A 17,813-nucleotide genomic window follows, 5' to 3' on the forward strand; every position below is an offset into this window, starting at 1 on the left:
ACTTAAACAGTCTCATTCTGCAGCTGCCTACTCCTATCTTATGCCTTGGTGATTTCAAATGGATATATTATGTAAAAGTGAAATGTTAATTGAAAGGGATATGTCATAGATCATATGACATATCCTCCTCTTTATTCTTGCACTGCATCTGTTGTAATGAGCAGCAGCCTGGAAAACAAGATGCAGAATACTTCAGACTGCTTGGAGTCATTGCAGTACAAGTAAAGCCATTCATCTAAATTTGATAAATTGGAGGTATTGCTCAAAACATCAAAGGCAGATATTGTTGGGATATCAGATACGTGGTGTCACACAGATATAAGGAAGGCAGAACTAGAATTTGGGGAGTACAATGTGTACAGACAGGATAGGAAGGGAGGAGGGGTTATGCTATTGGTTAAGAAACATATAAATCCAAGGAAGTACAGCCAGTCGATATGGCTGGACAGTGCAGTGTCGAGTCAGTTTGGTGTGACATAAGCATTGGGAGATCAAAATTGAGACTAGGAGTGTGCTATAGGCCTAATGACTCTGATGAGTATAATAAGAAACTATACAGGGAAATAGTGGGCCAGTAAATCAGAGAGTCTTATAATGGGGGATTTTACTTTCCCAGATATTGACTGAAATTTGTGGGTTGGTCACTCACACACTAGCTAGGCTTTTGTGGATTTATTGAATGATTGTTTTCTAAATCAGCATGTTCAGGAAGCAACTAGAGGGAGCAATACTCTTGATTTGATTATCAGTAGTGATTCTTCATTCATTAGGAATCTGCAGATAAAGGAACCACTAGGTGGCAGTGATCATAGTGTGCTGAAGGGGGATTTACTCAAAGAGGTAACTACCATGGTCTGAGACAGTGTTTAAATTCTATACAGTGGGACCAACTGATGATATTACCAACAGCAAATTCAAAACGTGAAGCATTCAAAGAATTTATCTTGGAAGCTACTAGGCTTTAAATACCAACTAAGAAATATTGTTCAAGGTTTAGGCTTAAATGTATGTCAGATGAACTAATGAGACATATGGCAGAGAAGAAAAATGCATGGGATACATATAAATTAATGGGTGACATGGAAGCCTATTATAGATATAAGCTGGTCTCTAACCAAGTCACAAAGGAGATTATGCAGGCAAAGGCAGATTATGAGAAATCCTTGGCAAAGGATGCAAAGAAAAACAGAAGAGAGTTCTTTATCTATGTAAACTCTAGAAGGAAAGGGATGAATCAGATTGGTCCACTGGATATTGATGGTTCAACTGTTGATGATCCTGATCAGGTGGCTAACAAACTAAATGAGTATTTTGCCTCTACATTCACACATGGAGTTATTCTGGAAGGGGAATGCCAGAGGTGAAGTAAGCTCTGGCAGTGAGCTAGATGATTTTGTAATAACTGAGAGGAAAGTGGAGGAGAAATTGTTGAGGATAAACATAAAAAAGGCACCTGGGGTGGATGGGATCTATTCAGTTATATTAAAGGAGGCAGCAAAGGAAGTAAGCAAACCTTAGCCATAATTATGAGAGCTTCTTTGGATTCAGGGGAGGTACCTGTAGACTGGAGATGTGCAAATGTGACCCCAATTCACAAAGGAGGATCAAAGGCTGACACAAGTAATTATAGACCTGTGAGTTTAACTTATGTTCGAGGAAAATTAATTGAGGCACTGGTTAAAGAAACACTGCAGGATCATCTAGACAAGACTAGTTATAGCTTGGACACTAAGGGAAAGTCCTGCCTGACCAATTTAATTGGATACCATGATACAGTGACACAAGAACTGGATGCAGGGAATAACTTTGATATTATATATTTGGATCTTAGAAAGGTTTTTGATACTGTTGCACATGAAAGACTGCTGCACAAATTGGAGGCAAATTGCTGCTATGGATACAGGAATGGTTGAGGGGGAGAAGACAGAGTGGTAATCAATGGACACTGCTCATCATGGACTAATGTTATTAGTGGAGTCCCTGAGGGTTCAGTGTTCTAAATCTTCTGATTTATGCATTGTTGTTTTCTGTGTTAATAAATAATATTTATGATGGTATATCAGGCTTAATATCCAAGTTTGCAGACGATACGAAGATTGGCATAGTTGTTAAGGATACTACTGACAGTACGCTGTTGCAAGATCTGGAAAGGTTGAGAGGTGGCAAATGAAGTTTAATATTGACAAATGTAAAATACTACATATGGGAAACAGTAACCCCAGAGTAACGTATCAACTCTGTGGTACTACAGTGACAGTGATAGAGAATGAAAAGGACCTGGGAGTAATTGTGCAGGCAGATATGATGTTTTCTGAGCAGTGCAGATGGCCTGCAAGAGTAGCTCATGGTGTCTTGTCTATGATATACAGAAATTTTTTTACCCTATATAAGGAGGTGATCCATAGTTGAGAATCCTGTCCTAAAGCCAGCTTGCTCTTTCGGTTGGTTCTTATTAAGTAATCTTTCTAATGTGTTAGTAATGACCCTTGTGAACAACTTGTAGATGTGGGATAACAAGCTAATTGGTCTATGATTTCCAATTTATCTCCTTTCTTATGCAGCAAAATTATGATTGCATTATTCGACTCTTTGGCGTCACACCTTTTCTAATGCATATTGTGAAGAGTCTTACCAGTTTTTGTGTCATGTGTCTTCCTCCCAATTTTAACAAATCTACAGTAACTTCATCTTCCCTTGGGGCTTTCTGATTCTTCATTTCATCAATGCATGTTCTACCTCATCAGGAAGGATATCAGGTATGTTGTACGTGTTACTAATTTGTGATCCATCTTCCCTACTGCTGTCATCATTCCCTCGCTCCTTGTATAACTCTTTATAGTAGTCTTCTGTTATTTGAATTATCCCTTCTCTGCTATTTATAAGTGCACCATCGCTGTTCTTCAGTTTTTCAGTATCATTTGTCTTTCTGTATTACTGCTCATGGCTGTTGATTTAAATCTTAGCATTGAAGTCCCCCATAATAAAGTGTAGGGGGTTTTCTGTTCATCTAGAAGACTCAACCTCTTCATCATCATGGCTTGATGTTGGCGCATAAATCATTATAACCTTTAGCTTGTACCTCTTAGAAATCTTGACTATTAGTTGACACACTTGATGTACTTTTGAATTCCAAAATGTTGTTTTTTATATCTCTATGGACCAGAAACCCAACTCCACCTTCACTCCTTTCACCGTTTCCATTGGTGTACAGCAGATTTATGCTTGATAAATTTATAAGTGATTCATTTCTTCTTGTTTCAGCCAAACCAGTGATATCCAAATTCACATTTTGTAGTTCCTTTTCCATCTCTAATATCCTGTCTTCACTGATGAGCGATCTTATGGCCAAGTTTAGTTTCCGTGCATGGCAGCCTGGTCGTACCCAGAGATTCTTAGCACCCTCTGCTTCCACTCTGATCATCTCGCTGCTGTAAGAGGGGGAGTGAAAGCCTCTGGGGACTGAGGGCCATTTGTTTCGTTGTGCTGTCATATGCTGGAGGGTTTGGGCTTTTCCTCTTCACGCTGACCAGGCGTCTTGAAGAGAACCACTCTACATGTTCGTTGCAACCTAAGTGACATAACAGGGCATACCATCGAGAAGGTGTGCATGAGTGGATTTTAGGGAGGCAAGCCAACCGGACTTCTCCTAAATCTTCTGTAATAGAAAGATATTGGATCCATCAGTGTTTTATACTGAGCGTCTTTAGTATTAGTAACGCCCAAATGGTGCAAGAAAGCTTATGGCTTATGCTGCACCAGCCAAAAAAAAAAAAAAAAAAAAAAAGCCTGATATATCTTCATCAATGATAAATATTGAAAACAACAATGGACCCAGCACTGAACCCTGGGAACTCCATGAAGAATAGTTAATAACCATTGTCTTCTTCCTTTTAACTATCCCTTTATCCTTATCAGTAACTTGCACTTAATGCCATATTGCTCCAGTTTGTATAGCAGCCTTTTATATGCAACAGTATCAAAAGCCTTCCTTAAATCCAAGTATATGATGTCAAAATTATTTTTTTAATTCTGTTCCTTCACATCATAGTAACCTATCAGATTGGTTAGACAAGACCGCCACCTGACAAATCCATGCTGTAATTGCATGCCTGTCCAAATAGTTCTGCATTGCTTCTTTAACCAGTGATTATATTATTTTATCTTCCTGAGAAAATAATTAGTCATGTCGCTTTTGATCCCGCTTTATGAATTGGTGATATATTGGCACTTCTCCAGTCCATTGGGACTTCCCCTAAATCCAAGAATGCTGTCATAATTATGGCTAAGGATTCACTTACCTCCTTTTCTGCCTCCCCTAATGTAATTGGATAGATACCGTTTGCCCCCGGTGCCTTTTTTTTAATGTCTATCCACAACAATTTTTCCTCCATTTTAGTTATCACAGTCATTTAGACCCTCAGAGTTTGATTCACTTTTGCCATCTCCTTCCCTAGAGACTTCTCATCTGCCTTAGCTTGCTTAATCTCCTTTTGTGACTTGCTTACAGACTAATTTATATGCATCCTATGCACTTTTATTCTCTGCTGTGTCTCAATGGTTCATCTGACAACCATTTAGGTGTAAGTCTTGAACAATATTTGTTGGTATGTAGAGCCTGGTAGCTTCTTTGATTACTTATGTAAATCCTTCCCATTTAGAATTTGCTGTTGGTAACAAAACATCAGTTGTTCCCACTGCACATAATTTTAAAAGTGACCTCTGTATTCACCCTTAAAAAGCAAAATCCTTTCCCTTTACAATAGTTCTGTCTTTAATTAAGTTTAACATTAGTACCCCATTGTCGTTGCCACCCAGCCCGTCTTTTACCTGCAGATTCTCAATGCATGAAGAATCACCAGATCAAGGGTATTGCTTCCTCTTGTTGCCTCTCTAAAATGCTGCTGTAGATAGTCATACAAGATCCACAAAAGTCATTAATGAGAGTATATTAGTTTTTGGGGTCGCCCCCACAGGTGTGGGAACGATGTACCATTGTGGGACAGATTTGCGGTTTGTACAAAGTTATCCAAGAAATCAACAAAAGTTTTGCCTGTGTGCGATTCCGGTCAACACCTGGAAAGTTGTTGTTGAATGTCCATTATGAGACATTCTGATTTGCTGGCCCACTCTATTTCCTTGTTTAGCTGTTTGGTATATTCATCACAGTCAGTCATTAGGTCTATAACATGCTCAGTCTCAATTTTGTTTGACTCAACATTACTCTCATCACCCAAGTCAACTGGATGCATTAGGTTTAATATTCTTCTGAACTATGAGCATAACACCTCAACCTCTCTTATCCTGTCTGTATACATTGTATCCCCATATTCAAATCAGCATCACTTATATCTGAGGGGTGCCTCCGTAGGCAGGTGGGCAAGAGCAGCAGTGTGTAGCACACACCTTGATTAGGCCGGGGTTCGAGCCCGTGACCGCCAAATACGGAAAGGTCAGAACGAACACCGCATATCCCCAGAGCAATATGGCCTTAGTTGCTAATGCTCCTAAAAACCAAATAACAAAGAAACAAACTTATATCTGAACGAAACACTCTTCTTCTACAATGTATGCATTAGTTGACTTAATCAGTACTTCAAATTGACCAAATTTGTTTACAGTGCTCCAGCTTTAGTGTACATGCAAGTATACATGCACATGTTCTTACTCTTAGTTACCCTAACACAGCCTATGTATTCATTTGTTCCATGATGACCCATGGCAGGTCCTGAAATACCAGAACCCTGCTTTCCAGGCTGCTGCATGTACCAATAGTAACAGTGCAAGGATCACTCTCCTCTGCCTGTGGCCTTAGTTAAATTTTTAGTTTGTGTATTTCCCCCCCCCCCCCATGCTAGCAGTTTTCCGACCCACTTATCAAGTCGCCTTAATTGCATCAGCAAATATTCTTGCACCCCTTCTATTTAAGTGTTTCCCATCACCGTAAAAACAGTCTCTCCTATTAACAAGCACTGATCACACTGAGAAAACCCCATGAGCCTCGTACGTTCTTTCCAGGGCCAAATATATTGAAAAGGTTCTCAACATATACTCTGTCTTGTATCTGGGCAGAATTGCAGATACTTTCAAATTCAGTCTTAACTCGCAACTTTTTGCCGTTAACAGTAAGACAGTAAGTAAGTTCTTAATATCATTATTATTAATTTAGTGCAATGTGTACAACAGTGTCACCTTTCGTGCACTTAAAAGATGATATCTGCTCTACAACATCATCTACTCTTGCCCCTGGAAGACATACCATGGTTCTATTTCACCTATTCTTCTTGTACAATATATTTCTAGTTTCCCTGACAATAGAATCATGAACCATAACTGGCTCCTATGCGATTAGCACATTCTATCTTGGAGATTGCCACTGTGTTGTCTGATGCATAAGAGTGAGCTCAGCATTGAGTAGGGCAGCTGAGACCTTGACAGGACCCCCATTTTAATTCCTTCAAGGGCATCTACCCTACTCTTCAAACTCTCATAAACGTCCATCAGAATGCTGATTTGGTGCCTAATTTCTTCACACTTCTGCACCTTACGCACAAAGATATCCTCCCTGCCCTCTTCAATGCAGTTATCTAATTAAATCCAAAAATTAACTGGAACTGTGATCTTGTTTGAAGTCATAGTATCTCCATGATAATGTTTTTTACTTGTCCCCACTATTTCTTCCAAAGTTGATTTTTTTTTTTTTCTTGGCTTGAATACCACTAGGTCAGATTAACACTAAACCAAAAATGCTATACAGTAAACCCCCGCGAATAGCGGGGGTTACGTTCCTGAGAAATGTTGCGAATACTGAGTTATGGCTCCCATAGTAATAAAGCAGTTCCGTTCCAAAGTATGAAATATATAAGAAAAACTAGTCTAAAAATTTTGTATTTGTATGTATTATATGTTCTTTCATAATATGACTATGTGCATAGACAGTACATAGTGAAATGCAAGCATTTCACTATGTACTGTCTGTATCGAATGAAAATAAGAAACAATTTAATATTAAATGAAATATTAATTGGAAATGTCAAAGAAATCTTTCAACAAAGAAACATTTGTTGAAAACCTTTGCTAACTAAAAAACTTATCACGTCAGTGCTATCACCTGTTTCGCTTCGCTAAAATGTTTTCTATCTAAAATGTTTTGAGTTCGGTCTTCTATCCACAGATTTAAAGTTTTTTCCATTTTTTCTAATTTAACATCACGAATTACAGAGCAGATTTTTGAAGCAATTAGCGCGTTTTCACGGACACTACGGCGGATTTTTTCTTCCGATTTCTTGATTGATCATACCGTTGACTTATTGATTTTATAATGTTTTGCCACTGAGGAGACACTTTCACCATTAGAAATTTAGTCTAATAACTGAATTTTACTCGCTAATCTCTCACCTTCTTTGATCTTTTCACAATTCCCTTGTTATTCGTAGCCATATTTTTGTACGGGTTAGAAAGAACTTGTTTACAATAAAGTCACTTTCTACCGTTAATACACTCAATTTTGTAAGCATATCAATTTATAAATTGATAAATTTATTCAATTTATAAGCATATAAATTAAAAGCAAACGATGAAAGCTTCCATGACAAGTGCATAGCACATACTGAACAAGGATTGGTGAGACCCATACATGCTCGCAATTTTGTCACCCCTCTCCCCCACCCACTGAGCGCTGTTTTGACTGGGAAAGATAATTTTAGCCACGTCCATGTTTTTTTATGGCGGAAAATGTTCACGGTGCTTTAAAATTCACATCTTTTTAGGTTTCATTTTAAATTAAATCAGCGACCGCGAAACCAGGAATACAGATATCGCGAATAGCGGGGGTTTTCTGTATTTACTATGGCAATAGTTATTTAAAAAATAATTTTGTTGGTTGAATTAGCTTCCCCTAACCGAACCATATAAGTATATTGTGGCTTTCACCCACCCTCCTATTCTGCTTGTATTGCATGCATGGCGCCTCCGTAGCCAGGTGGGCAGGAGCAGCAGTGCATAGCACATGCTACTTGATTAGACCAGGGTTCGAGCCCGTGACCACCAAATACAGAGGATGCGGAAAGGTCAGGGAATGACCACCGCATATCCCCGGAGCAGTATAGCATTAGCTCCTAAAAACCAAATAACAAACAAATGTGTGCCCGTGCACACACATACGCGCACACTCCCCCCTCCCCTTTTCTATGTTCAAATATAGATGGTAGAAAGATTGTAATGATACCTTCAACATCATTATAGTATTTTACCTTTCAGTTTTTGTTTATAGTGCTATTTGATTTGTTTGCTAAGCATAATTAACCCTCATCCAATTCTCGGTAAAAAAAAAAACTCCTATGTATAGACCAGTATATTGAATGAAAACATTTGCAGTATTAAATTGCTTTTTTTTTGTTATATGTTTTAATATTTTAAATTTAAATTCAGGGGAAAAGATTAGTCTTTATTTTTCCACTTGTGTACTTGAGTTACTTATCAGAAAATCAAGAGTTTCCTACAAGAAAAATTAACTCCTTCCTAGACCAGAAATTGGCTGGTTACTATTATGTACTGGCTTCTTTGAGAAAGAACCGTGATAGAGGTTGCTATCTCAAAAAGCAACCTCTGTGGTGGTGCTGCTTTCTCAAAATCATTGACATGTTGAATTAAATCGTAATCTTCTTGAAAGTTACTGAAAGGCTTGTCAATGATTGGCCAATATATTTTTAGGTGATGAGGTTTTAAACCAGTGGATTGAAATTGCCAATGCCTCAAGCACTGTTGTCATGCAATTTTTGGTAACAAACTTGTACATTTGACTTCAATACATTGCATGTAAATTCATACTTTTATTGAAAGGTACTAAATACCAAGCATGGCACTTTATGATTTTACATTTGAAATGGTTTTTATTATCCATGGGATGCTATCACAGCTGTAAGCAACTGTGTTTGTGACTTAATGCAACTCATACCATCCAACTTGCATAGTTTACACTAAATTTATAAATAGTTATTCTAATTAGTTGAAAAATATTGAACAGTAAGCTCCTGTTATAACATTCCCACTTTTAGTGTTCTTTTCTTCTGGTCCCATGACCAATCCCATGAAGGGGGGGGTCCTGGTGTGGGTCCTGCTTTTAATAATAATAAATAAAAAAAAAAGGTGAACTGCAGCCATTGTCAACCAACTGCGGGATGGAAGCCTTCTCAACGATTCATGTTGAGGAAAATGAACTCTAATCTGCCTTGCCAGTCCAGTGTGGGTTGGCAGATTGACCATATTTAGCAGTCAGGGTTGAACCCTGATCGACTCAGAGCATGTGCTACTGCACCCCGCTCCTGACCACTCGGCTGTGGAGGACACAATACTTGCCCTCTTATAGTGGCCTTTAGGGCCAGTCCCTTTGAAACAGCTATAATGGGAGTTTACTGTATTTCATTTTTTTTTTTTTTTTTTTTAATCACTTGATTTTAATAGATCCTCTTCAGATTTTTGTCAAAAGAAAAGTGGTCAGAATAAAGAACCTTTATTATAACTTCTTTCTAAAGTCCATAATATTGCCATCCTTTATTTTACCAGGAAATGTCAGAGAAATCATTTTAGTATGTGGATTGCAGGGTAAATGTTTTTCAGAATTGTAGAATAAATGATTTTTCAAAGACAGATATTTAAATATTGGTAATTTTTATCCAAGGTTCAGATAAAAGCAGTCTTCAAGCCATAGATTGAGTATCCAAGCTCTAGGTAGTTTTATCTAAAGAAAACTTACCTTCCTCAGGAAGAAAGAAAAACAGCCGTGAGAATGTTTTGAATCATCTGTGCATTTACTGTGTCATATTTGGAGTCTAAAATCAAGCTGTTGCTTTATAATTAGGTATAGAACTGTATATTTATGTCTGTATATGTATGTATATATATATAAATATATATAAATGTTTTTCAAATTTTGTGTAGATTTTATTTTTATAAAAATAAAGTTTTTAATCAAACAAAGCACTGTCTCTAGAGTTTTCAGTGATGAGATGTAATCCTATCTAGTTAATTCAAATTTTATTTTAGGAAATAGTGACTTCTCTGGACTTATTTTTATTTCTGTTTGTTTGCTGATAATTTCATTCCATATGTTATATGACAGTATGACTTTTGTGACTGTCCTTTCACAGGGTTTACATGTTAGAAGAAGTCAACAAATGAAAATGAAACAGTTAAGGGAATATGAGAAAGGGTAGATTAAGTTCTCACCTTGCAAGATACTTTAGTAATGTGTTATTTTATTATTTTATACTTATTTACTAGTTATTTTATTATTTTATACTTATTTACTAGTTATTTATTCTGCCACATCTCTGCTGATTAGAAATCCATATACATGTAGTTAGTGGTATAAATTAACACAGCTGAAACCTTTTTGGCAGAACCCCAGGGGCAAATTTGGAACATATGCAAGAGTTACGGCATTTTCTGAGTGTGACTGATAATATGATAGAGTTTGTTGGGAGGAGGGGAATGCACTTCTGAATAGTTGCCTAAAAATTACTAATTCTGGCTGTCTTCAGTGTACAAGAGCAAGTGTTCAAAATTTGTACACTGCTCTTATTGGGCAAGTCATTTTAGATGCAAAAAAAAAAAACCCCTCTTAACATGTAATAGTTTCTTTAGTAATCTTGAATACCAGGTTAATCGATAAAACTCTTTCAATCTAGCACTGTAAAATCTAATGTCACAACAGTAATAGTAACAAATTGATTAACTAAGTGGTTCCAAGCTAATTAAAATGCATAATTATTGCAGTTTCCCAGTGAGCACATAGAAGTGACATTTTCCAAGCAAGGTAAGATTTGGCAAATGAACAAATGCCTGATCTGTGGTGGATGAAATACAATCAAAGTGTAAACCACAAGTAGCCAAAACAATTGCCTGCAATTTTTGAAATGGTAAAAAAAAAAAAAAATTCATTCTAAATAAGCAACTCAGTGGATAGAAAGCCACAAACTGCATGGTTATTACTTTTACACGTAGTTGCCACACTTTATTTGTAAAGGTGATGTAATTACTTTAAAATATTTAAGTTTAACTTGGAAATAGTATCAACCCATTTTTAGTATTAGGTGTAGAAAATGATGCAAGAAAGCACACTTATAAAATATCAACAACAACAAAAAAAAAGAAAAACCCACATCTGTCAATCCCCTTAAATAGTTTGTCTAGTTCTTCCTTGAATTATTTCAAATAACCAACTTCCACTTCCAACAGATTCAACTTTGTTTTAACTATCAACCAAACTTCCATATATGTATTCTGAGCTATAGGAAGAATGCCATCAATACTCAGCTTGCTCAATAAATTCAGACCTGGAAACACCTCAGTCAGATCACATTGTAGGTGCTGAGTCTTCAGATGCTGTAATTTGCAGAATTGAGGTCTTTCTTAGTAAGACCACCGTTTTGTTCTCCTCACCAATCTTGTCTTCAAGATTTGTAAGGAGAACAAAACTTAAAACAGTACTCAAGATGTAGCCTAACCAATGTCTTGTACAAACAAATAATTACCTATTCTTGTCAGCAATGTTCTGTATATCATTGACAAAATTCCATGTGCTTTCCTGGCACCTGTCTGCACTGCTCAGAAAAATTCGTATCCGACTGCACGGTTATATCCAGGTCTTGTTTTCCATTACTCTGGGTGTAGTACCACAGAGATAGTACATTAATCTGCAACTCAGAATGTTCCCCATTTAATCTACCATTTCTCAGCCCATCTGCCTAATTTTTTTAGATATTGTTGTAGTAGCTTACCCTGATTACTGTCATTAACCATTTTGCCAACCTTGTGTCATCTGCAAACTTATACATTTAGCCTCATACATCGTACACCAATATCATTATACTCTCAGCTGCCCACATCAATGCCAGAGCTTGCACTTGAACATCATGCAACACAGCAGCAACCCCAAAGGCAGAATGCGCTGGTCCTAAAGGAACTAGTTGTTGTAGGTGACTCTATTGTCAGGGAAATGGTGAACATTGTGCAAAAAGGATAGATGGAACAGGACCAGTATGTGTCTGCCAGGGGCAAAGGTTGATGACGTTGTAGGGCAGATATCATCCTTTAAGGGCACAAAGGCTCCTATCGAACCTTGTTAATATTGTTGTACACGTTGGCACTAATGATATTAAAAATAGGGGACCAGCAGAACTTGAAATTGAAATTCTGCAATTCTGCCCAGACACGATACGATAGGAGGGAGTATATGATGAAAGCCTTGTCAATCAATTCGACGCTGGAGAGATTGTGCAAGGCTCAAGGTGTAGAATTTTTCTCAGCCTGGTCTGTGCTTGTTAACAAGAGAGACTGCTTCCACAGTGATGGGATACACTTAAATAGAAAGGGTGCAAGTATATTTGCTGATGCTATCGAGACAGAGTTAGGTGGGTCGGGAAAACTGCTAGCTCGGGGGGGGGGATACACTGACTAATAGATTAACAGTAGCCGCTGGCAGAGGTAAAAGTGATTCTTGCACTACCTCTGTTAAAATGCACTTGAGCAGCAGCCTGGAAAGCAAGGGAATGGGAATTTCCAGGACTGCTGGGAGTCATAGTGGACATGTAACAAGTAAATACAAGTAAATACAAGAGTAGAAAGAAGTGCATGCATAACTAAGAGAAGAAAGAGGTGCATGCATATTTGCATGTACACCAATGCTAGGAGTATAGTTAATAAATTCGATGAGCTTGAAATGCTAGTCAAGACATCAAAGGCAGATATTGTTGGGATATCAGAGACATGGTGTCACACAGACATAAGCAGTGCAGAACTGGAATTTGGGGAGTACAGTGTGTACAGAAAGGATAGACAGGACAGAAAGGGAGGAGGGGTTATGCTGCTAGTTAAGAAACACATAACATCTAAGGAAGTTCATCCAATTGATGTGGGTGGACAATGCAATGTTGAGTCTGTTTGGTGTGACATAAGCACTGTGAAAGAAAAAATGAGAGTAGGTGTGTGTGTTATAGGCCTAATGAATCTGATGAGTATAATGAGCAATTGTGCAGAGAAATAGTGGGTCAGTAAATTAGAGTGTCTTATAATGGGGGAATTTAATTTCCTGGATATTGACTGGAATTTGTGGTTTGGTCACTCACACACTAGCAAGGCTTTTGTGGATTTATTGGATGATTGTTTTCTACAGCAGCAGGTCGGGAGACAACTAGAGGCAGTAATGCTCTTGATCTGATTATCAGTAGTGATTCTTCATGCATCAAGGATCTGTAGATAAAGGGACCACCAGGTGGCAATAATCAAGTGTGCTAAAGTGGGATTTACTCAAAGAGGTAACTACCATCAAGGGTAAAGGGAAGAGTTTTTGCTTTCGTAAAGGTGACTATGGTGGTCTGAGACAGTATTTAAATTCTATGCGGTGGAACCAACTGATGTTACCAACAGCAAATTCAAAATGGGAAGCATTCAAAGAACTTATCTTAGAAGCTACTAGGCTTTACATACCAACTAAGAAATATTCTTCAAGGTTTAGGCTTAAATGGATGTCAGATGAACTAATTAGACATGTGATAGAGAAGAAAGTGGCAAGGGATACATAAATTAACATGTGACACAGAAGCCTATGATAGATATAATCTGGTCTGTAACCAAGTTACAAAGGAGGTTAGGCAGGCGAAAGCAGATTACGAGAAATCTTTGGCAAAGAATGCAAAAAAAAACAGCAAAGAGTTCTTTACTTACGTAAATGGAGAAAGGGGATTAATCAGATTGGTCCACTTCATATCGACTGTTCAACTGTTGTTGATCCTGCTCAGGTAGCTAACAAACTAAAGGAATATTTTGCATCGACATTCACACATGAGGAGTTATTCAGGGAGGAGAATGCCAGAGGTGTATTCAATGCCAGAGAAATTTTCTGGCAGTAAGCTAGATAATCTTGTAATAACTGAGAGTAAAGTGGAGGAAAAATTGTCGAAGATAAACACAAGAAAGGCACCTGGGGGTGGATTGAATCTACCCAGTTATATTAAAGGAGGTGGCAAAGGAAGTAAGCAAACCCTTAGCCATAATTATGAGAGCTTCCCTGGAATCACGGAAGGTACCCAAGGACTGGAGATGTTCAAATGTGACCCCCAATACACAAAGGAGGATCAAAGGGAGACAGGTAATTATAGACCTGTTCCAGGAAAATTAATGGAGGCACTGGTTAAAGAAGCATTGCAGGATCATCTAGACAAGACTTCAGTTATAGCCCGGACACAGCATGGGTTTGTTAAGGGGAAGTCTTGTCTGACTAATTTGATTGGATATTATTATCTAGTCACAAAGGAACTGGATGCAAAGAATTACTGATATCATATATTTGGATCTTAGAAAAGCCTTTGATACTGTTGCACATGGAAGACTGCTGCACAAATTGGAGCAGTGTGGTATTGGAGGCAAATTGCTGCTGTGGTATCAAAGAGATGGTTGAGTGGGAGAAGACAGTGTGGTAATCAATGGAGACTGCTTTTCATGGACTAATGTTAATCGTGGAGTCCCTCAGGGTCCATTGTTGTTTTCTGTATTTATAAATGATATTGATTATGGTATATCAGGCTTAATTGTCCAAGTTTGCAGACGATACGAAGGTTGGCAGGGTTGTTATGACACTAATGACAGTACACTGCTGCAACAGGATCTAGAAAAGTTGAGCAGATGGGCTGAGAGGTGGCAAATGAAGTTTAACTTTGACAAATGTAAAGTACTACATATGGGAAGCAGTAATCCCAGAGTAACGTTTCAACTCTGTGGTACTACACTGACAGTGGCAGAGAATGAAAAGGAACTGGGGGTAATTGTACAGGCAGATATGAAATTTTAGGAGCAGTGCAGACAGTCTGCAAGAGTAGCTCTTGGTGTCTTGTCAATGATATAAAGGAATTTTTCTAGTAGGGATAAGGAGGTGATTATTCCCTTGTATAAGGCAATGGTCAGGCAACACGTTGAGGCAACAGGGCTGGAGGGCTCATTTTAAGAAAGATGTAGAACTGTTGGAATGAGTACAGAGAAGGGCATCAAGATTTGTGAATGGAACAAAGGGTTGCTCTTACGAAGAAAGGCATAAGTTTAGCAGATTACAGGGTTTGGAGACTAGGCACCTGCTAGGTGATCTGATTGAGGTGTATAAAGCGTTGAATGGGTTGAGCATACTCATTGCTGGTGGAATTTTTCCTCTTGCTCAGAATAATCGCCTGGGAGAGCATAAATTCAAATTGAGGAAATACGGTTGTAAGATAGATGTGCGAAAGTTTGCATTTAGCCAGCAGGTGGTTGATTGCTGGAACAAAGTTCCATCTGTTGTTGTAGAAGTTGGTAGCTTAAATAGATTCAAGGCAGAACTTGACAAACATTTTAAGCCAGTGGACAGGTGAAATAATGGCTTTTTTTTTTTTTTTTTTTTTGGCTGATGCTATATAAGCTTGCTTTCTTGCATCATGTGCCTATGTAATGCTAAATAGAAAATGAAGAGCTAGTTATTGTTCTGAAAAATAGACCATTTTGATTGCTACAGATGGCAAGATTATTGCAAGCTGTATCCCATTGTGATGACCTTATCTAATTTAAAAAAATCATCAGCTCAAAAGCAGTTTTTTTCTTAGTGCCAACATTTGGAAGATGATTCAATAGCAGAGATTGGCAACCTGCGGCTCTTTTACTTTTAGCCCACTTGAAGCACAATTTGAAATGGAGTTAGAGGACTTAAAAATCGAGGACATGTGGAGTGCAAGACCAAAATGCCTTAAAACTGAAACTGTGGGATTTGGAGAGGCAAAAGGCTGCCATTGCAATTCTATATCAATGGACGGCGATAGACGAGCTAAAAAAGCAAGAGTAAATTGTTTGATGTGTGGAGTAACTTACCGGACACTTATACAGATTTTAAAATACAGTGGATTCTGATTATTTGTGCCACCGGTTAATCGGGGCAGCCGTTTATTATAGCCTGGGTTTACTTTGCTTAATTGGGACAATGTGCTGTTTAATCGGGGCAGCATACCGCTGCACTCCAGATTACCATACGATTCTCTCTGACCATACCATGTGGTTCGGTCAGATTTCTGGAGGTAACAGCCATAAAACAATTAGCAGTCCCTGTTTCGGAATCTCGACCCAGTCCCCTGTTTATTGGTCTTTTCTGTCAGTGCTTCAATCATATAAAAAATTAATTTTCAGAATCTGCTCTTCATTCCTATTTTTTTAGCTTCGTGATTTGTTACTCCCTTCTCACTTGCTTGTATCGTGTTACTTGCAATTTCTGTATGTCGTATTCTTTGTTATTGATTGCTTATCTTTTTTACTGTTTTTAATTTTAACCCCCACCCACAAATCTCAGTGAACAGAAATATCAAGTAGTTAGTATGTACATATTACAGTACGTATTAATTAAGCTGTGCACATAAGCGTAAATCTATTTTTATTTTGCTAACCCTTGGAAAATATTCTTCCGATTTTCACGAATCATTTAATTTTTTAATTAGTAATGTAATAAAGTGTAAAATTGTACTTAATACAGTATATTCTTTACTTTTATAGCCTGTGGATAATATTCCTCCTATTTTTCTAATTAGAATCGCTGTTTAATAGAATTAAACTTCAATTCACAAACACGATCACAATGACCGGTGCTTACTACACATTGTGTAGTGATTGGTATTTTACTATGGTGAGTCCATCGTAACATGATTTGATCTTACAGTAAATCAATAGTAAAGCTGTATTTTTAACTATTTACGTGAAACTCTGCATAATTGGGGTAACCGCTTAATCGGCCAAAAAGGCACTAGTCCCGATGTGTCCCAGATAACCGGAATCGACTGTATTTGCGTTTGGACTTATCTCAGTTTTTGGTTCGAATTTCTGCGGACAGTATTTCCAAACATGAACTATATTAAAAATAAATCTAGAAACCATCTGAACAATGAGAGTCTCTCTGCATGTTTAAAGATGAAAATTTCGGCCTACTCGCCTGATGTTGAGAGACTTGCTCAAGAAGTTCAGCAGCAAAAGTCACATTAATTTGTACCTAATTGACTGTTTGTTACATTTATTCAGTATTAATAATATTTCAAAATATATATATTTTTAATAAAAGACCTTCCCAATTTATTCCATTTCTTAAAAAACTCCCCCACCCCTTCTCCTCCTCCCAGCTTGAGCTGAGGTGCAGCTCTTCAGATTCTCTTCTCTCTTTTTTTTTAATTAGATCAAAACTGGCTCTTCATTCATAAAAGGTTGCCAACTCCTGTTCTATAGGGTTTTGTATTGACATCTTCCAAACAACATGAAAGCATGTGGGATTCCTTTAGAAAACTGTGTGTGTGTACTTTAGCTGTCTTTGATTAAGTGTGAAACTAGATTGGTAGACCAGTGGCAGCCTTTGGGAAGGCTGCCACTCTTCTTTAAACAGCATCAAAATTACTTTTAATTCAGTGACAAGCATCAGTTGAAATTGTAAATTTATCTTTCCTTTTAGCACTTCTCTTCAGATAATAGAAAATATCTACCAAATATTGATCCAGTTTCACAGGAAGGGATATCTTCTCAGTACAGAAAATAATAAGATGACAAAAAAATTAATAAAATAGCTACTCCAGTTTTCAGACTTGCATAACAAGTGCATTATCAACCCTAAGTGCAAGGCAGTTTTCTGAAGGAATCCCACATGCTTTCATGTTGTTCAGAAGATGTGAATATAAAACCCTATAGAACAGGGGTTGGCAACCTTTTATGAATGAAGAGCCATTTTTGATCTAATTAAAAAAAAAAAAAAAAAAAGAGTAGAGGATCCG

The 17,813-nt window shown here is 37.6% G+C and overlaps 1 protein-coding gene across 2 annotated transcripts in view; it reads left to right on the forward strand.

Moving 5' to 3' along the window:
* The window catches only part of Art1 (arginine methyltransferase 1), a 229,299-nt gene that overhangs the window by 55,307 nt on the left and 156,179 nt on the right, over positions 1-17,813 (forward strand). Inside the window, exon 2 of one of the 2 annotated variants that reach the window (XM_090386508.1) lies at positions 9,677-9,856. The exons of the other annotated variant lie outside the window; for it this stretch is intronic. The gene's annotated coding sequence lies outside the window, so the exon portion shown is untranslated. The remainder of the gene's footprint in view (positions 1-9,676; positions 9,857-17,813) is intronic. 2 annotated transcript variants of the gene reach the window in all.

This window comes from Mastigoproctus giganteus, chromosome 12 (genome assembly GCF_048544385.1).
Source record: "Mastigoproctus giganteus isolate SK-2022 chromosome 12, ASM4854438v1, whole genome shotgun sequence".
Classification (NCBI taxonomy): domain Eukaryota; kingdom Metazoa; phylum Arthropoda; class Arachnida; order Uropygi; family Thelyphonidae; genus Mastigoproctus; species Mastigoproctus giganteus.